This window comes from Ovis canadensis, chromosome 4, assembly GCF_042477335.2.
Source record: "Ovis canadensis isolate MfBH-ARS-UI-01 breed Bighorn chromosome 4, ARS-UI_OviCan_v2, whole genome shotgun sequence".
Taxonomy (NCBI): Eukaryota; Metazoa; Chordata; class Mammalia; order Artiodactyla; family Bovidae; genus Ovis; species Ovis canadensis.
In genome coordinates this window covers 57221097-57239723 of record NC_091248.1, presented here as the reverse complement: position 1 = coordinate 57239723, position 18627 = coordinate 57221097, and the positions used below count along the sequence as shown (strand labels likewise).

Below are 18627 nucleotides of genomic sequence, written 5' to 3'. Positions count from 1 at the left end.
GATAAATATCTCTGTTTTAAAAAATTAAGTATTTTTTAAGCTTTAGTAGCACATTGGCTAATATTTTAAATTAAAATATGCATTTAACTTAAATATCATCAATAAATTAGGATTACAAAAGAAATTCCCACAAAATTTTATGATTTGAGAATGTCTTAAGTTTATGTCACTCACTCAATGATTTTTTTTTTTACAAGAATGACCAGATGACGTTCTCTGAAATCGATAATGTGTTCCTTTGGTGCTTTTCATCAATAGAGTGTCTTATGGAAACACAACTTGGATAAGAACCTAACATCTCAATAACATCCACTGAAAAAGCAACTATTTCAGAATTCCAGGCTTTTATCTGCATAAATATAGGTTTTTTGAAATAATTTATCTGCTAAATAATTGAATTGAGGTTTCCTTGACATTGCAGATTGACTCTCCACATGCATCTGAATAGCATCCATTTTTCTTGAAATCTATTAGAAACTTCTTATCTCAAATTTGGCCATCTTTATTTAAATGTACAAATATAGAGTTGTGTTTTTTTTACAGTGCATTAGCACCCGAATATCTATTGAGTATTTATCTTTTTCAAGTTTTAGTACAGAAAGGTGAGATAAAATGATACAAGAAAGTAAAAAGAGTCAGAATTCAAATAGAATCAGATAAAAAATGATCAGGTTTACAGACTCAGACTAAAACTGATTTTATCACTTGCTAAGTAAATTAGACAATATTTTAATAAGAGCACTTACATATGAGAAACAAATTACAATCTGTGACATAATATTTAGTGTAATCACTATGTTGCTTTCTAACAGCTAATTGTCCCAAACATACTACCACTACCACTTGTGTCAGGTAGATACCACTGAAAATTACCTGAGCTTCTTTTTGTATAGAACTGGAAAGGAGGTAAGGGATGAAAAAGCAGTAAGAAAGAACAGAGGATGAGAAAGGGGTGGAATGGAAGTACAGGACGGAAAAGAGGGATGAAAATAGAAGCATAAAAAGAAGCAGAGGTGGAGACTAGTAAAATGATAGGCATATGGGGCACAGTATGATATGATTTCCTGATACTCATAATGATTAAAGTAAGAAATTAGAATTACTGAAAGTACGTGTCTAATATGACTTGTTGAAAACATGCTTGTTGGCTCAGCTATTTTAGTGCATTTAACTTTAGTTGAGTTGTGTTTTCTTTACACTCTTGGTAATGCTAAATATAATAACCATATTTTACAGATACTCATTTTTCTTAAAATGACCAAATAGTTAAGGACTGAATGTTATATAATACATTTTATAGTCAACGAAAATCCTCAAACCTATTATCTGTTCACTGACAAAGAAAATAGAATAGACAAAAATACTCCAGAAACTCTATTCTGCTCTTAGCAGTGCTTTAACTAGTTTACACCATAATTACCAAAGTTGTCATTAACTCTGAACAGAGGGACACTTTTCTTTTATTGCTGCTATATTTTTATATGCCAGAATAAACTACTGGGTTCTCAAAAGTGTAGCTAGTGACTTTAAGTTGTGATTCTGTTGGCTTCAGTCACTCTATTTAGATTTTTCTAAACTTTAAGTGTTTATAACATTTTAAGCATACATAAATTTCATGCTTGATTCACTAATGCTTACCACATAGGAATTGTCTAATATAATTTAGGTAGCTTTCAACATATAATATTCTGATAGTACTGATGGTCCTACACATCTGAGCTTTGTTTGGATTTCACTTAACTAAATCTTTAAGGATTTAATTGCTTTTTTAAATAAGTGCTTTCAAATAAATACCTTTATGCTGTTAAGTTAAGCATGATCAAGCCACACAGAGCTTCTCAAACTTTAGCACAAATCAGAGTCACCAGGTGGGATTGTTAAAACATGAATCTCTAGACCCCACCCTCAGAAACTCTGAATCAGCAAGTCTGGGTGGGCCTGGGAATGTGCATTTCTAAGAAGCTCACAGGTGATACCAAATCTACCAGCCTGCTGATCACACTAGAACAGATTTCAGAGTATGATTCAATCTATTTAGAGAAATGTTTCCAGTTGTTGATATCTAGTTTGCTCTTCAGCTTGGGAGCAAAGGCTAAGATACTATCTTAAAATAGGCCAAGACAGTTTCTCCTCTTGTCTTCAGTGTTCTCTAATATGTAAGTGTATATTACCAGCATTAAGAGCAGAGGTTTGAGGAATGGTTAACTTGCCAGCTTCGCTAGGTGGGAAAAGAACATGAAATTTAGAAACAGACAAGATTTCAAATCTCAGCTTTAACATTTATTAGCTGTTTGCCCTTGGGCAAATTACTAAAACATTTTGAATCTCATTTTTAACATTTGTACAGAAAGAATAATAAGACCTATATTAAACCATTATTGTAAGTAGTTAACAAATTAACCTACATAAAGACATTATGAAATCTGTAAAGCACTTAACCCATGTCCTTTGAGACCTTGCTCCGTTCATGATGCTCTCCATTCCGGCCCGCCCCGACTGCCCCGCCCTGCCCTCACTTCCAACTCTCTTCATTGCTTCTCTTTCCAGGCCAAAAAAATAGTTTCTCTGGCTCTGTCTCTAAGCTAAAAGGCAAAATTTCTCCTCCATTATAAAAACACTCTTTTCTGACCCCATTTGGCTGCTGACTTCTCCCCTCAGTTTCTCTCACAACCAACCTCTGAATAAATTACCTTCATTCCTTGCTTCCAGTTCCATATTGCTTAGTCCTTCATCTAACCATTATAGCTGAAATCGTATCTCCACCACTAAAATAAAGTTGCTTTCTTAACAGTCACACGACTTTGTAAGTGTCAAATCAATCCCTCTCATGAGTGATATCTGCCAAGCATCTAGTCTCTAACCCTCAGTTGCTGGCATGGCTCATGGCTTACTTGCCCTGGAAACTCTCTGATACATAAGCTTTAGCAAAACTGTTCTCTCTTGGTTCTCCTTTGCCTCAGTGGTTGCTGGTACTTCTTCCACTGTTTGTCCTTATTTTCTCTCAGTCTTCACCTGTCTTTGGGGGATTTCCTCCTTATGCAAGCCTTCAATTCCCATCTCTGTACCCTGGCAACTCACTAAACCCACATCCCCCATTGCAGACTTCTTTCCTAAGTTGCAGACCGACCCAGATTTTAACTGAGTATCACTACCATGATGGCTAAAGTTAAATTACATAACACTAAACATTTAAGACATTCCCAGAATGTGAGTCTATATTTCTTGTGTATGCTGTGGGACTGGATGGCAATTCTGTACACCATGGCTCAAAGGGCATCTGGGAGAGTTCCCTCTGCCTGCAACATTTCTTTCTTCATTTGGAAAACTTCTATTTATCCTTCAGATTAAAGCAAGGAATTAGTTTTACCAGAGTCATCTGACCACCCAAGTAGCTCTAGCTATGTATTTCTTTAGAACTCTGTACCTCACCTATATCAGGGTCCCTCCCATCTCTTCCATTATTCTCTAAGTCTCATAGAGGAAGAGGTTGACTTGTCTCTCTAACTATTGAACCACTGGCACAGAGCTGAGCACATGGCACATAATAGGTGCTTAAAAATAGCTCTAATTCCTTTGTCTAATACCACTCAGACATTCAATCAATAATCCCTGTGCCACAACTCCTCTGTGTGATGTGTGAACTTAGTGAGAATAGACACAGTTCTCTTTCTCAGTGTCAGTGTGTCAGAGAAACACAACTTTCCAGACAAGTAATAAACAGTCACAAAAGTTAAAACATTATGAAGGAGAAAGAATGTGGAGAAGGAGAATAACAGATGGGAGTCTGCATAAACAGAGAGGTAGACAGAGTTGGGAGTTCTTTATTAAACAGGAATGAGTAGGCTCTGACCATGCAAGGAGGAAACATCATGAGCAAAGAACTTGTTGCGGGAAAGATCTTGTTGCGGGAGAGATCTTATTTGGTTTTATTTTGGGGAGACTGTCTCTTCCCCAACCTGAGAGGAGAGGTGTGTGGGACCGTAGGAAGTGAAGTGAACTACTGTCTGAGATGAGGCTGAAGAATTAAGACAAATGCATTCTTTGTAAAAATGTTGTCAAACAAGAATGATTTCTTTCTTTAGATTGTGTTCAAGGAGTTTAAATGTTCTAGTTATTGGTCACAACAGATTTTCATGGTGTGTATTCAGTCACTGTAATTTCCTATGGTACATAAATTTTAGCTGTTCTCAGTACTGCCTACATGGTTTCTAAAAATGATTTTTATATGCTTTGTTAGTAGTCAGTTCTCCAAAGAAGACATACAGGTGGCCAATAAACACATGAAAAGATGCTAAACCTGATTCATTATTAGAGAAATGCAAGCCGAAACTACAATTAGGTATTACCTCACACTGGTTAGAATGGCCATCATCAAAAAAAAAGTCTGCAAACAATAAAAGTGGAGGATGTGGAGAAAAGGGAAGCCTCTTGCACTGTTTGTGAGAATGTAAATTGGTATATCCACTATGGAGAACAGTATGGATATTCCTTAAAAAACTAGAAATAAAACTATCATATGACCCAGCAACCCCACTACTGGGCATATACCCTGAGAAAGCCATAATTCAAAAAGACATATGTACTCCAATGTTCACTGCAGCACTGTTTACAATAGCTAGGACATGGAGGCAACCTAGATGTCCACCGACAGACAAATGGATAAAGAAGCTGTGGCATGTATATACAGTGGAATATTACTCAGCCATAACAAGGAATGAATCTGAGTCACTGTAGTGATGTGGATGCACCTATAGCCTGTTATAAGAGTGAAATAAGTCAGAAAGAGAAAATCAAATATAGTACATTAATGCACACATATGGAATCTAGAAAAATGGTACTGATGATCCAATCTGCAGGTAGGAATAGAGACACAGAGATGGATGATGGACTTATGGACACAGTGGGGGAAGAGTAGAGGGGGAAAAATCGAGACAGTAGCACTGACATATATACACACACCACCATGTATAAAACAGAAGGTGGGAAGCTGCTGTATAACACAGGGAGCCCAGCTCAGTGCTCCTTGACAACCTAGAGGGAGGGATTTGGAGGTGGGGTGGGAGGGAGCTTAAGGGTGGGGGGGAAATATGTATACTTATAGCTTATTCATGATGTTGTATAGCAGAAACCAACACAACATAATAAAAAAAATTATCCTCCAATTTAAAAAAAGATAAATAGGACAAAGACAGCTCTATTAAATGACATAGAAATACAAAATTACAGAAATCAGTCAATGTAACAATTGTTTACGGCAATAAATATAACAAGTTAAATTCCCACAAAAATACATAATCTTTTAACACAACAAAACTTTGGAGATAAACCCATATTTTTCTTTATACAATATATCAGGATAGCTCTGTGTACATGATTTCCATATAAAACTTCTAGGGTATGTGTGATAAATTAGATTTATGTCATCATTTTGATGAAAAAAACACTATACACTTAAGAGTATCAGTAAGAAACTGAAGTATAGAAATCTTATTTCCTAAAAGTAGTTTATTGTAGAATAAAAATTTCATTAAACAATATTAAGTGTCAAACTATCAATTTCAGTTTATATAGCAGAAACTTGAAATAACACCAGCCCCAATCTTAGTATCATGTATTTACTTAAATGCAAAATTTATAATATGGGTTCATCCTACACATAGGTCTCAACTTCAAGTTCAAAACTACATTTCTAAATTCTGAGTCTAAAAAACGCTTTCAAGTGTGTAATGATTGTTGCCCATTTAAGGCACCTAAATTTATAACATGATGGCTTGTTTAAAATATGAATTTTCAACCTTAGTACCTTTTGGATTCAACAGCTCTTTCCTGTAGGAGGCTGCTCTAATCATTTAGGATAGTGTGCTGCATCCCTGGCCTCTACCCACTAGAAGCCATCTGTGACTCTAAGTTCTCCAAGTGGTGACAAACAAAAGTCTAGTGAAGAAGACTAGTTGATATGCTTCAGCAATCTGACGCTGTAGGTCTAGAATATAGTATTCCATCCTTTCCAACACAAATGTTCCTATTTTATGTCATTAATATCCAGAATGATCCTAAGTGAGATCTTATCAATGCATCTGAATGCTAGAGTTCACTGATACTTTTTGAAAATGATATGGGTTTTGTTGAAATGATTGACTATCTTGATAACAAGCATAAAAGGAACAATTGTTAAATTATGTTTGTTTCTCTACTTATGTCTATAGTTCATATAACTGTATAAAATATAGAAAACTAAGTAAACAATAGAGGAAAATGTAAAGCTACTATGGATAACCACTTTTAGCATTTTGAAATATATATGCTATCTGGATATTTTTTGTATAAAATTGGGAAAATACTGTTACATAATTTGCTTTTTATTGAGTGTGGTTTCTATTATACAAAATATTATACTGTATGCATTTGTCTATGTCACTATATCTTTTGAAAACATGAATTTTATGTACTATAATTAAGAAAAGATTATCTTGAATCTACCCTTCTCATTCATGCTTTTGTAATCTATTTTCTTATTAAAATATATAAGCATAAAAATAGTTTAATATGGTTTTCAGGCAGTTTTCTTCCCTTACACTAAGACTTTTCTTTATTTTCTTTTTGGTCTAATACTGACCACAACCACATAAAAATAAAATAACAGTATACATGTGAAGTGATAGGACCAAAAGGAAATCCATACATGGACATACATACAATCACACAATGCTCTAATTTCAAACAGTTTTCTGAATTTACAGGCAAACAGATTGGAAATAAGTTTTCAGACGCCTATCCGCAAATCTTAAAGGGTGACTAAAGAAGATATTGATTTTCAAATGAAATGATGAGTTAATTATACTCTTACAATGATTATATAAATGTGAAAGATACTTTGGTTTTCTACTTAAAATTAGTATACAGGAATAATGTGTATATTCAACCATAGGTATATATTTGAGAGACTAGGAAACAAATATCCATAGAAATCCTTGTATGAAATGTTTATAAGTAGTACTCTTAACAGCCAAAAAGATGGAATCAACACAAATAACCATCAACTGACAAATGTATATACAAAATGAGTTATGTCAACACAATTAAATATAATTCAACCATAAAAGACAATGAAGTACTGATAAGTTCGGTAACAAGGATGAATCCTGAAAATGCTAAATGAAAGAAGAGGTCACAAAAAGCCACATGCTGTGTGATATCATTTATTTGAAATGTCTAGGGTCTATTAGTGTTAGTCCCTCAGTTGTGTCCAACTCTTTGTGAACCCATGGACTGTAGCCCACCAGGCTCCTCTGTATGTGGGTTTTCTCAGGCAAGGCTACTGGAGTGGGTTGACATTTCCTTCTCCAGGGGATCTTCCCGACCCAGGGATCAAACCCAGGTCTCCTGCAATTCCTGCATTGCAGGCGGATTCTTTAGCACTAAGCCACGAGGGAAGCCTAGAATAGGCAAACCCATAGATAAAAAGAAAGCAGGTTAGTAGTTTTCAGATGAAGAATGACTTCTAATTGGTTCAGAATTTATTTGAGGGTGATGAGGATGTTCTGGAATTAGAAACTGGTGACTGTTGTACAACATTGTAAATATAGTAAAATCCAAATAATTGTATACTTTAAAGGAGGAGATTTCATGGTATGTGAATTACATCTCAATAAAAATCAATATGAAAAATAACAATCCATCTATAATCCATTTCATAGTAGACTACATACATGTGGTATCTATGATGAGCAAAGCAGGAAAATAGATTCCATCTTTAGGAAAGAACACTCCAGTTGATAAAAGAAATTGGAAACCTATCCCTTGGCTAAGAAAAAAAAAGTTTAGAAAACTCTGCATTGTACTTTCCACTGCTTTAGAGAAAGGAGCTTAGTAGACTCTCAGGGTATCTATCAGTAAATATCTTCACTTGCAAGAAGCAACAGTTCCCCTGGAAATGCACAGTTTCAACTATAAAGTCTAGCATAAAGCTATTTCAATAGCATCACCTTCCATTTACTATCAGAAGAGATTACAACCAAGATTGTCCCTGGGAAAATCAAATGACACTGTTCTTCAAACACATCAAGAAAGCAATATTTCAATATCTGAAGTTTATAAATCTAATTAATGAATCATCTAAAATTATTCTGGTTACTTGGGGTCAGGATTTGAACCTTTCTCCCTCTGGCAAGACTCATCTCCATTTTAGAGAAAGAATCAATAGTAGTTCTATCATTTCAATAAACTGTGAGGGGGAGAAGGTCAGCTCAACGCATAACAAAGCAATAAATACTCCCCTCTTAGCCTAAAGGTTTAGGATGACATGAACTTATTTCAGTTTTTAAATCAGTGTAACATACGGTTAAACAATTCCCCAAGGTGTAAATGCCATGAAAGAAGGTAACAGTACAACTTCTAAAGGATTCAAAATAAAACATATGGACCATTGATATTAACTTACCCATATGGGAAATCACTGTGGATATCATACTATTATCATGCTAATGTGGAATATGAGCTTCCCTGGTGTCTCAGAAAGTAAAGAATCTACCTGCAATGCAGAAGATTCTGGTTTGATCCATGGGTAAGGAAGATCCCCAGGAGAAGGGAATGACTACCCACTCCAGTATTCTTGGCTGGAGAAATCCATGGACGGAAAAGCCTGGTGGGCTACAATCTATGGGTCACAAAGATTTGGACACTACTGAGTGATTTAACACTTTCACTTTTTTTCAATGTGAAAAATCAAGGGATATAAATTGAAAACGCAAATCTTTATTCAACCTGTTGTGAAGTACAGAGTGTGAACATTTCACTCAGAGCCTATTGTTGACATAGTCCTTGGTTTTAACTTCTGGTATTAGTTTGTTGTTCAGTTGCTCAGTTGTGTTTGACTCTTTGTGACCTCATAGACCACAGCATGCCAGGCTTCCCTGTCCTTCACCATCTCTCAGAGCTTGCTCAAACTCATGTCCATTGAATTGGTGATGCCATCCAACCATCTTTTCCTCTGTCATGCCCTTCTCCTCCTGCCTTCAATCTTTCCCAGCATCATGAATCTTTTCTAAGGAATCGGCTCTTTAGGTAGCCAAAGTGTTGGAGCTTCAGCTTCAATATCAGTCCTCCCAATGAATATTCAGGACTGATTTCCTTTAGAATTGACTGGTTTGATGTCCTTCCTGTCCAATGGACTCTCAAGAGTTTTCTTCAGCACCACAGTTCAAAAGCATCAGGTTTTCTGCGTTCAGCTTTCTTTACAGTCCAGCTCTCACATCCATACATGACTATTGGAAAAACCAGAGCTTTGACCAGATAGACCTTTGTCAGCAAAGAAATGTCTCTGCTTTTTAATATGATGTCTAGGTTTGTAACAGCTTTTCTTCCAAGGAGCAAGCGTCTTTTCATTTCATGGCTGCAGTCACTGTCCGCAGTGATTTGGGAATCCAGGGAAGTATAGTCTGTCACTCATTCCATTGTTCCCCCACCTATTGGCCATGAAGTGATGGGACCAGATGCCGTGATCTTAGTTTTTGAATTTTAAGCCAGCTTTTTCACTCTTCTCTTTCACCTCCATCAAGAGGCTCTTTAGTTCCTCTTCACTTTCTGCCACGAGGGTGGTGTCATCTGCATATCTGAGGGTATTGATGTTTCTCCTGGAAATCTTGATCCCAGTTTGTGCTTCATCCAGCCTGGCACTTCGCATGATGTACACTGCATATAAGTTAAATAAGTGGAATGACAATATACAGCCTTGGCATTCCCCTTCCCCAATTTGGAACCAGTCGTTTTTCCTCGTCCGTTTCTAACTGTTGTTTCTTGACCTGCATACAGTTTTCTCAGGAAGAAGGTAAGGTGATCAGTATTCACATCTCTTTAAGAATTTTCCAGTTTGTTGTTTTCCACACAGTCAAAGGCTTTAGCATAGTTAATGAAGCAGAAGTAGATGTTTTTCTGGAATTATCTTGCTTTTTCTATGATCCGACGGATGTTGGCAATTTGATCTCATATTATAATGGGTGCTATGTCCTTACAGGAAAAGACTCATGTGATAAAACATTTTAGCTGACAAGTAAGAATGAATCAGATCCAACGGGAAGGTGACTTCATTTGGAGGTGAATAGAAGGGCAGTGTGGAAAATGAGACATACAAAGAAATATGGAAAAACAAAAAAACTTAACAAAGATACTTCTGTGAGTAAAGTTTCAGGTAAAGTTCTTAGTGTTATGAGCTACATGAATTATTATTAAATCATTAACAACAATTCTTACTTAGCATTCAGCACTAGTTCTCGTTAGGTACCAGAAAACAACAATCTTTAATACAAAATGCCATTTTGACAAGGTACCACTCTGTGTTTACACTTGCAATGCTATGCCCGAGTGAACATGGGAAAGTAATGTCAATCAGACCGTGAAAAGGAAAAAAAAAGTTTGAACAAAAAACAAGTGTGCTATTTACCATGCAATCCGAAAAGATAAAAAAAAAATTTAAAAAATGGAGACAAGCTGTGAAAAAATACAACTTTTTCAAAACAGACAAAACTTAGTTCTACTTCCACCTCATCTCTTAGGCTTAATATATAGCAATTTTTAATACATTGTTCTAATCTTGTTAGATGTGTAGGCATCCAGCAAGCCTTTTTGAGAAATACAGAATGCAAACATTGCAGTTGTCTTCAGTCACTCACCGTTGGCTGCACTGTGTTGGCTCCCAATTTATCAGCTATTAACTGTAACAGGTAACTTTTATTGTTATGGGAATGCTTTATCTTGTGAAGATAACATTGATATTACCAAAAGAATGCAGTAAAAGGAAGGCACTTGACCAATTACTGGGCTCCAAGATAATCTCTGGCACTGACAGTTTTCCAAAATTCACTCTGCTTATTTAACATAGTACTACTGTTTATTAAACTGCCACCTGGAACTAACAATAACTTTGCAAAAATAAATCAGCTATTTAGGCTTAATGCATGATAGAGTCTCTCAACATTTTTTCTTCAGACCCTAAACACTTGAATGATAGGGAATATTTCTACCATGAAAAATGGCTTAGGATATGCCAATCAATTTGGAAAATTCAGCAGTGGCCACAAGATTGGAAAAGGTCAGTTTTCATTCCAATCAAAAAGAAAGGCAATGCCAAAGAATGTTCAAACTACTGCACAATTGCATGCATTTCACATGCTAGCAAGGTAATGCTCAAAACCCTTTAAGCTAGGCTTCAACAGTATGAAAACCAAGAACTTCCAGATATACAAGCTGGATTAAGAACAGGCAGAGAAAAGAGAGATCAAATTAACAACATCCATTGGATCACAGAAAAAGCGAGGAAATTCCAGAAAAAAACATCTACTTCTGTTTCATTGACTATGCTAAAGTCTTTGACTGTGTGGATCACAAAAAAATGTGGAAAAATCTTAAAGAGATGGGAATACCAGACCACCTTACCTGCCTACTGAGAAGCCTGCATGCAGGACAAGAAGCAACAGTTAGAATCAGAGATTGAACAAACAACTGGTTCCAAATTGGGGAAGGAGTATGTCAAGGCTATATATTGTCACCCTGATTATTTAATTTATATGCAAAGTACATCATGCAAAGTACCAAGCTGGAAAGAAGCACAAGCTGGAATCAAGATTCCTGGGAGAAATATCAGTAACCTCAGATATGCAGATGATACTACCCTCATGGCAGAAATTGAAGAGGAACTAAAGAGCCTCTCAGTGAGGGTGGAAGAGGACAGTGAATAAGCTGGCTTAAAATTCAACATTCAGAAAACTAAGATCATGCCATCTGGTCCCATCACTTCATGGCCAATAGATGCGGAAACAATGGAAACAGTGACAGACTTTATTTTGGGGGGCTCCAAAATCACTGCAGATGGTGATTGTGGGCATGAAATTAAAAGTCACTTGCTCCTTGGAAGAAAAGCTATGACCAATCTAGGCTCATTCTATGAGGCCACCATCACCCTAATACCAAAACCTGACAAAGATGTCACAAAAAAAGAAAACTACAGGCCAATATCTCTGATGAACATAGATGCAAAAATCCTCAACAAAATTCTAGCAATCAGAATCCAACAACACATTAAAAAGATCATACACCATGACCAAGTGGGCTTTATCCCAGGGATGCAAGGATTCTTCAATATCCGCAAATCAATCAATGTAATTCACCACATTAACAAATTGAAAAATAAAAACCATATGATTATCTCAATAGATGCAGAGAAGGCCTTTGACAAAATTCAACATCCATTTATGATAAAAACTCTCCAGAAAGCAGGAATAGAAGGAACATATCTCAACATAATAAAAGCTATCTATGACAAACCCACAGCAAACATTATCCTCAATGGTGAAAAATTGAAAGCATTTCCCCTAAAGTCAGGAACAAGACAAGGGTGTCCACTTTCACCGCTACTATTCAACATAGTTCTGGAAGTTTTGGCCACAGCAATCAGAGCAGAAAAAGAAATAAAAGGAATCCAAATTGGAAAAGAAGAAGTAAAACTCTCACTGTTTGCAGATGACATGATCCTCTACATGGAAAACCCTAAAGACTCCACCAGAAACTTACTAGAGCTAATCAATGAATATAGTAAAGTTGCAGGATATAAAATCAACACACAGAAATCCCTTGCATTCCTATACACGAATAATGAGAAAGTAGAAAAAGAAATTAAGGAAACAATTCCATTCACCATTGCAACGAAAAGAATAAAATACTTAGGAATATATCTACCTAAAGAAACTAAAGACCTATATATAGAAAACTATAAAACACTGATGAAAGAAATCAAAGAGGATACTAATAGATGGAGAAATATACCATGTTCATGGATTGGAAGAATTAATATAGTGAAAATGAGTATACTACCCAAAGCAATTTACAAATTCAATGCAATCCCTATCAAGCTACCAGCCACATTTTTCACAGAACTAGAACAAATAATTTCAAGCTTTGTATGGAAATACAAAAAACCTCGAATAGCCAAAGCAATCTTGAGAAAGAAGAATGGAACTGGAGGAATCAACTTGCCTGACTTCAGGCTCTACTACAAAGCCACAGTCATCAAGACAGTATGGTACTGGCACAAAGACAGACATATAGATCAATGGAACAAAATAGAAAGCCCAGAGATAAATCCACACACATACGGACACCTTATCTTTGACAAAGGAGGCAAGAATATACAATGGAGTAAAGACAATCTCTTTAACAAGTGGTGCTGGGAAAACTGGTCAACCACTTGTAAAAGAATGAAACTAGATCACTTTCTAACACCGCACACAAAAATAAACTCAAAATGGATTAAAGATCTAAATGTAAGATCAGAAACTATAAAACTCCTAGAGGAGAACATAGGCAAAACACTCTCAGACATAAATCACAGCAGGATCCTCTATGATCCACCTCCCAGAATGCTGGAAATAAAAGCAAAAATAAACAAATGGGATCTAATTAAAATTAAAAGCTTCTGCACAACAAAGGAAAATATAAGCAAGGTGAAAAGACAGCCTTCTGAATGGGAGAAAATAATAGCAAATGAAGCAACTGACAAACAACTAATCTCAAAAATATACAAGCAACTTCTGCAGCTCAACTCCAGAAAAATAAACAACCCAATCAAAAAATGGGCCAAAGAACTAAATAGACATTTCTCCAAAGAAGACATACGGATGGCTAACAAACACATGAAAAGATGCTCAACATCACTCATTATTAGAGAAATGCAAATCAAAACCACAATGAGGTACCACTTCACACCAGTCAGAATGGCTGCAATCCAAAAATCTGCAAGCAATAAATGCTGGAGAGGGTGTGGAGAAAAGGGAACCCTCCTACACTGTTGGTGGGAATGCAAACTAGTACAGCCACTATGGAGAACAGTGTGGAGATTCCTTAAAAAATTGCAAATAGAACTACCTTATGACCCAGCAATCCCACTTCTGGGCATACACACCGAGGAAACCAGAATTGAAAGAGACACATGTACCCCAATGTTCATCGCAGCACTGTTTATAATAGCCAGGACATGGAAACAACCTAGATGTCCATCAGCAGATGAATGGATAAGAAAGCTGTGGTACATATACACAATGGAGTATTACTCAGCCGTTAAAAAGAATTCATTTGAATCAGTTCTGATGAGATGGATGAAACTGGAGCCAATTATACAGAGTGAAGTAAGCCAGAAAGAAAAACACCAATACAGTATACTAACATATATATGGAATTTAGGAAGATGGCAATGACGACCCTGTATGCAAGACAGGGAAAGAGACACAGATGTGTATAACGGACTTTTGGACTCAGAGGGAGAGGGAGAGGGTGGGATGATTTGGGAGAATGACATTCTAACATGTATACTATCATGTGAATTGAATCGCCAGTCTATGTCTGACGCAGGATGCAGCATGCTTGGGGCTGGTGCATGGGGATGACCCAGAAAGATGTTATGGGGAGGGAGGTGGGAGGGGGGTTCATGTTTGGGAATGCATGTAAGAATTAAAGATTTTAAAGTTTAAAAAATAAAAAACTAAAAAAAAAAAAAAAAAGTAGAGACATTACTTTGCCAAAAAAGTTTTGTCTAGTCAATGCTATGGTTTTTCCAGTAGTCATGTATGGATGTGAGATTTGGAACATAAAGAAGGCTGAGCGCAGAATTGATGCGTTTGAACTGTGGTACTGGAGAAGACTCTTGAGAGTCCCTTGGACAGGAAGGAGATCAAACCAGTCAATTCGAAAGGAAATCAACCCCGAATATTCTTTGGAAGGACTGATGTTGAAGTTGAAGCTTCAATACTTAGGCCACCTGATGCAAAGAGCCACCTCACTGGAAAAGACCCTGATGCTGGGAAAAATTGAAGGCAGGAGAAGAGGAAACAGGATGAGATGTCAGATGGCATCATCAACTAAATGGATGTGAGTTTCAGTAAACTTTGGGACATACAGAAGGACAGAGAAGCCTGGCACGCTGTAGTCCATAGGGTCTCAAAGAGCTGGACACGACTGAGAGACTAAACAACAATGGAATGAGGCATAGCTCTTTTCCAGGTACATATATCAACAATGTTATTCATTTATTTTTGGTAAGGAGAAGAGGACCTTGGGATGCTTGAAGAAATTCTCCAGGTGAACCTTATACATTTAAACCCCAAACCCTCAAGAATTTCTCATAGAACCTTTTCTTGAAATATGTCTTTGTTATTGATCATTGATATTTTTATAGTGAAAGAATACAGAGATTAAAAATTAGTTTTAAAACTCCAAATAATATTTAAACAATGGTAACTATATCTCTACTCAACAGAATAAAAAATGAAATATATATATATATATATATAATTTGCTACTTACAGACTTTCATACTTTATACAGCTTGTCCATTCATTAAGTAGCTATCAGATGCTAGACGCTATTCTACATGTCTTAGGGGTACAGATATGATTCAAACTTGGATGAATTCTGCATTCATTAAGATTATAATCAAAGAAGAGAGCTTATAAATGCACATAAATAGGTACTATGTGAGCTAAAATGGAAGTAATAGTGGTATAGTGAAAAATTCATAAGGAGAGGTTAGTTAATAAAGTATTATTTTACAGAAAGACTTTAATTCAAATATTTGTCAAAAATACCTGTTACTGTTTTAGCCATTATCAAAATGTACCACTGAATTGACCTCATATTAAGACAAAATAAGTCAATAAATCCAGATAATGCCAACTTTTTAGGAATGATCTGAGGTATGAACATTATCTTTTGCCTAGTAGTGTTGGAGGATCTTGTATTGATAAGCATGACATTAGAAATGTTTGTGATCTATATCTGCCTACATCAGAAATGTCACCTATTCAGAAAAGCCTTAAATGATCATCCTATCATAGTACCCCTGTCATTCTCTAGCCCTCTTCTCAATTTTCTTTTGCATATCAGCATTATTTTTTTATAGTTTAACTATAGTTTTATAGATTTAAACCATAGTTAAACTATAAATTTATGGTTATTTGTTTACTTACTGTCTTCCCCAAGATTATCTAAGCTCTTTGAAGGCAGAGTACTTCGTCCTGTTCACTGTTTGTTATATTACCAGTATTTGGCCTATGGTAACCATTCAATAAGTCTTATTGAATTAATAAATAATGTGATAACTTACCAGTAAAGTAAGCACAGGTTCTAGGATTTCAAAGCACCAAGCACTATAAAGTTTATTATTACCCATGTGATTTCATCCATCCCTTTGGCTTTAAGTGGCATCTATAAGATAACTGGCACATGAATGTCTAGAAGCCTGACCTCTCCACCTGAGCACTGGCTACTGGACATCTTTGAATGGCTAACAGACAAGTTTAATATTTCAAAAAGAAAAATTTTGATTTGCTGTCTGCAGACTAGCTTCTTTGACTGTTTTCCATTTTGGTTAGTGCTATTACCAGCCACCTAGTTGTTTAAGCCTCACATGGTTGTGGTTCCTCTTTCACCCTCCATATCTGATTCATCACCTGCTCAGCTATGTCACATATCCATCTGCGTTTGTCGTCCTACATAGTGTTCCAATCCTAACCCAGCTTCATTTCTTATCTTTCCCTACCTACATTCTTAACTTCCTATTGTACTTTCTCTATACAGCAACCAAATATACCTTTCAAAGACTTAAATTAGAACAGTTTCTTTAAAATCTAAAATGTGCTTAAAATAAAAAACCAATCTCTGTTATGGACAAAAGTTTTCTTAGTGATCTGTTTCTCCTCAGTTCTTTGGCCTGTCTCTCTTAGAACTCTAAAATCCAGCAATACTGACATTTTTCTATTTGTTCAACCCCAAGCTTAGTGCACTTCATAATGTTTCCTTAGCTATTTCCTGTGATTTAAAATCTGTTGTTCCTTATCCTCACTATTTTTCAACACTAACGACTTAGGTAGGATACCTCTTCCTTAAAGTTTTCTACTGCCATAATGTCATCATCCTTTTATCCCAGCCAATAAGAGGTGGCAAGAATACACAGAAAAACTGCACAAAAAAGATCTTCATGACCTAGATAATTACGATGGTGTGATCACTCACCTAGAGCCAGACATCCTGGAATGTGAAGTCAAGTGGGCCTTAGAAAGCTTCACTATGAATGCTAGTGGCGGCGATGGCATTCCAGTTGAACTGTTTCAAATCCTGAAAGATGATGCTGTGAAAGTGCTACACTCCATATGCCAGCAAACTTGGAAAACTCAGCAGTGGCCACAGGACTGGAAAAGGTCAGTTTTCATTCCAATCCCAAAGAAAGGCAATGTCAAAGAATGCTCAAACTACCACACAATTGCACTCATTTCACATGCTAGTAAAGTAATGCTCAAAATTCTCCAAGCCAGGCTTCAGCAATCCGTGAACCGTGAACTTCCTGATGTTCAAGCTGGTTTTAGAAAAGGCAGAGGAACCAGAGATCAAATGGCCAACATCTGCTGGATCATGGAAAAAGGAAGAGAGTTCCAGAAAAAAATCTACTTCTGCTTTATTGACTATGCCAAAGCCTTTGACTGTGTGGATCACAATAAACTGTGGAAAATTCTGAAAGAGAATGGAATACCAGACCACCTGACCTGTCTCTTGAGAAACCTATATGCAGGTCAGGAAGCAACAGTTAGAACTGGACATGGAACAACAGACTGGTTTCAAATAGGAAAAGGAGTACGTCAAGGCTGTATATTGTCACCCTGCTTATTTAACTTCTATGCAGAGTACATCATGAGAAACGCTGGACTGGAAGAAGCACAAGCTGGAATGAAGACTGCTGGGAGAAATATCAATAACCTCAGATATGCAGATGACACCACCCTTATGGCAGAAAGTGAAGAGGAACTAAAAAGCCTCTTGATGAAAGTGAAGGTGGAGAGTGAAAAAGTTAGCTTAAAGCTCAACATTCAGAAAACAAAGATCATGGCATCTGGTCCCATCACTTCATGGGAAATAGATGGAGAAACAGTGGAAACAGTGCCAGACTTTATTTTGGGGGGCTCCAAAATCACTGCAGATGGTGATTGCAGCCATGAAATTAAAAGACGCTTACTCCTTGGAAGAAAAGTTATGACCAACCCAGATAGCATACTGAAAAGCAGAGACATTACTTTGCCAACAAAGGTCTGTATAGTCAAGGCTATGGTTTTTCCTGTGGTCATGTATGGATGTGAGAGTTGGACTGTGAAGAAGGCTGAGCGCCAAAGAATTGATGCTTTTGAACTGTGGTGTTGGAGAAGACTCTTGAGAGTCCCTTGGACTGCAAGGAGATCCAACCAGTCCTTTCTGAAGGAGATCAGCCCTGGGATTTCTTTGGAAGGAATGATGCTAAAGCTGAAACTCCAGTACTTTGGCCACCTCATGCAAAGAGTTGACTCATTGGAAAAGACTCTGATGCTGGGAGGGATTGGGGGAAGGAGGAGAAGGCGACGACAAAGGATGAGATGGCTGGATGGCATCACTGACTCGATGGACGCGAGTCTGGCTGAACTCCGGGAGTTGGTGATGGACAGGGAGGCCTGGCGTGCTGCGATTCATGGGGTCGCAAAGAGTCGGACACGACTGAGTGACTGAACTGAACTATGTATTCTTATCACCTTATCATCATCTGGAATTACCTTATATGTCTA

General features: G+C 36.7%; 1 protein-coding gene across 3 annotated transcripts in view; it reads right to left on the bottom strand.

Moving 5' to 3' along the window:
* MAGI2 (membrane associated guanylate kinase, WW and PDZ domain containing 2) overlaps positions 1–18627 on the bottom strand; it is a 1500648-nt gene that overhangs the window by 882319 nt on the left and 599702 nt on the right. The window lies entirely within an intron of this gene.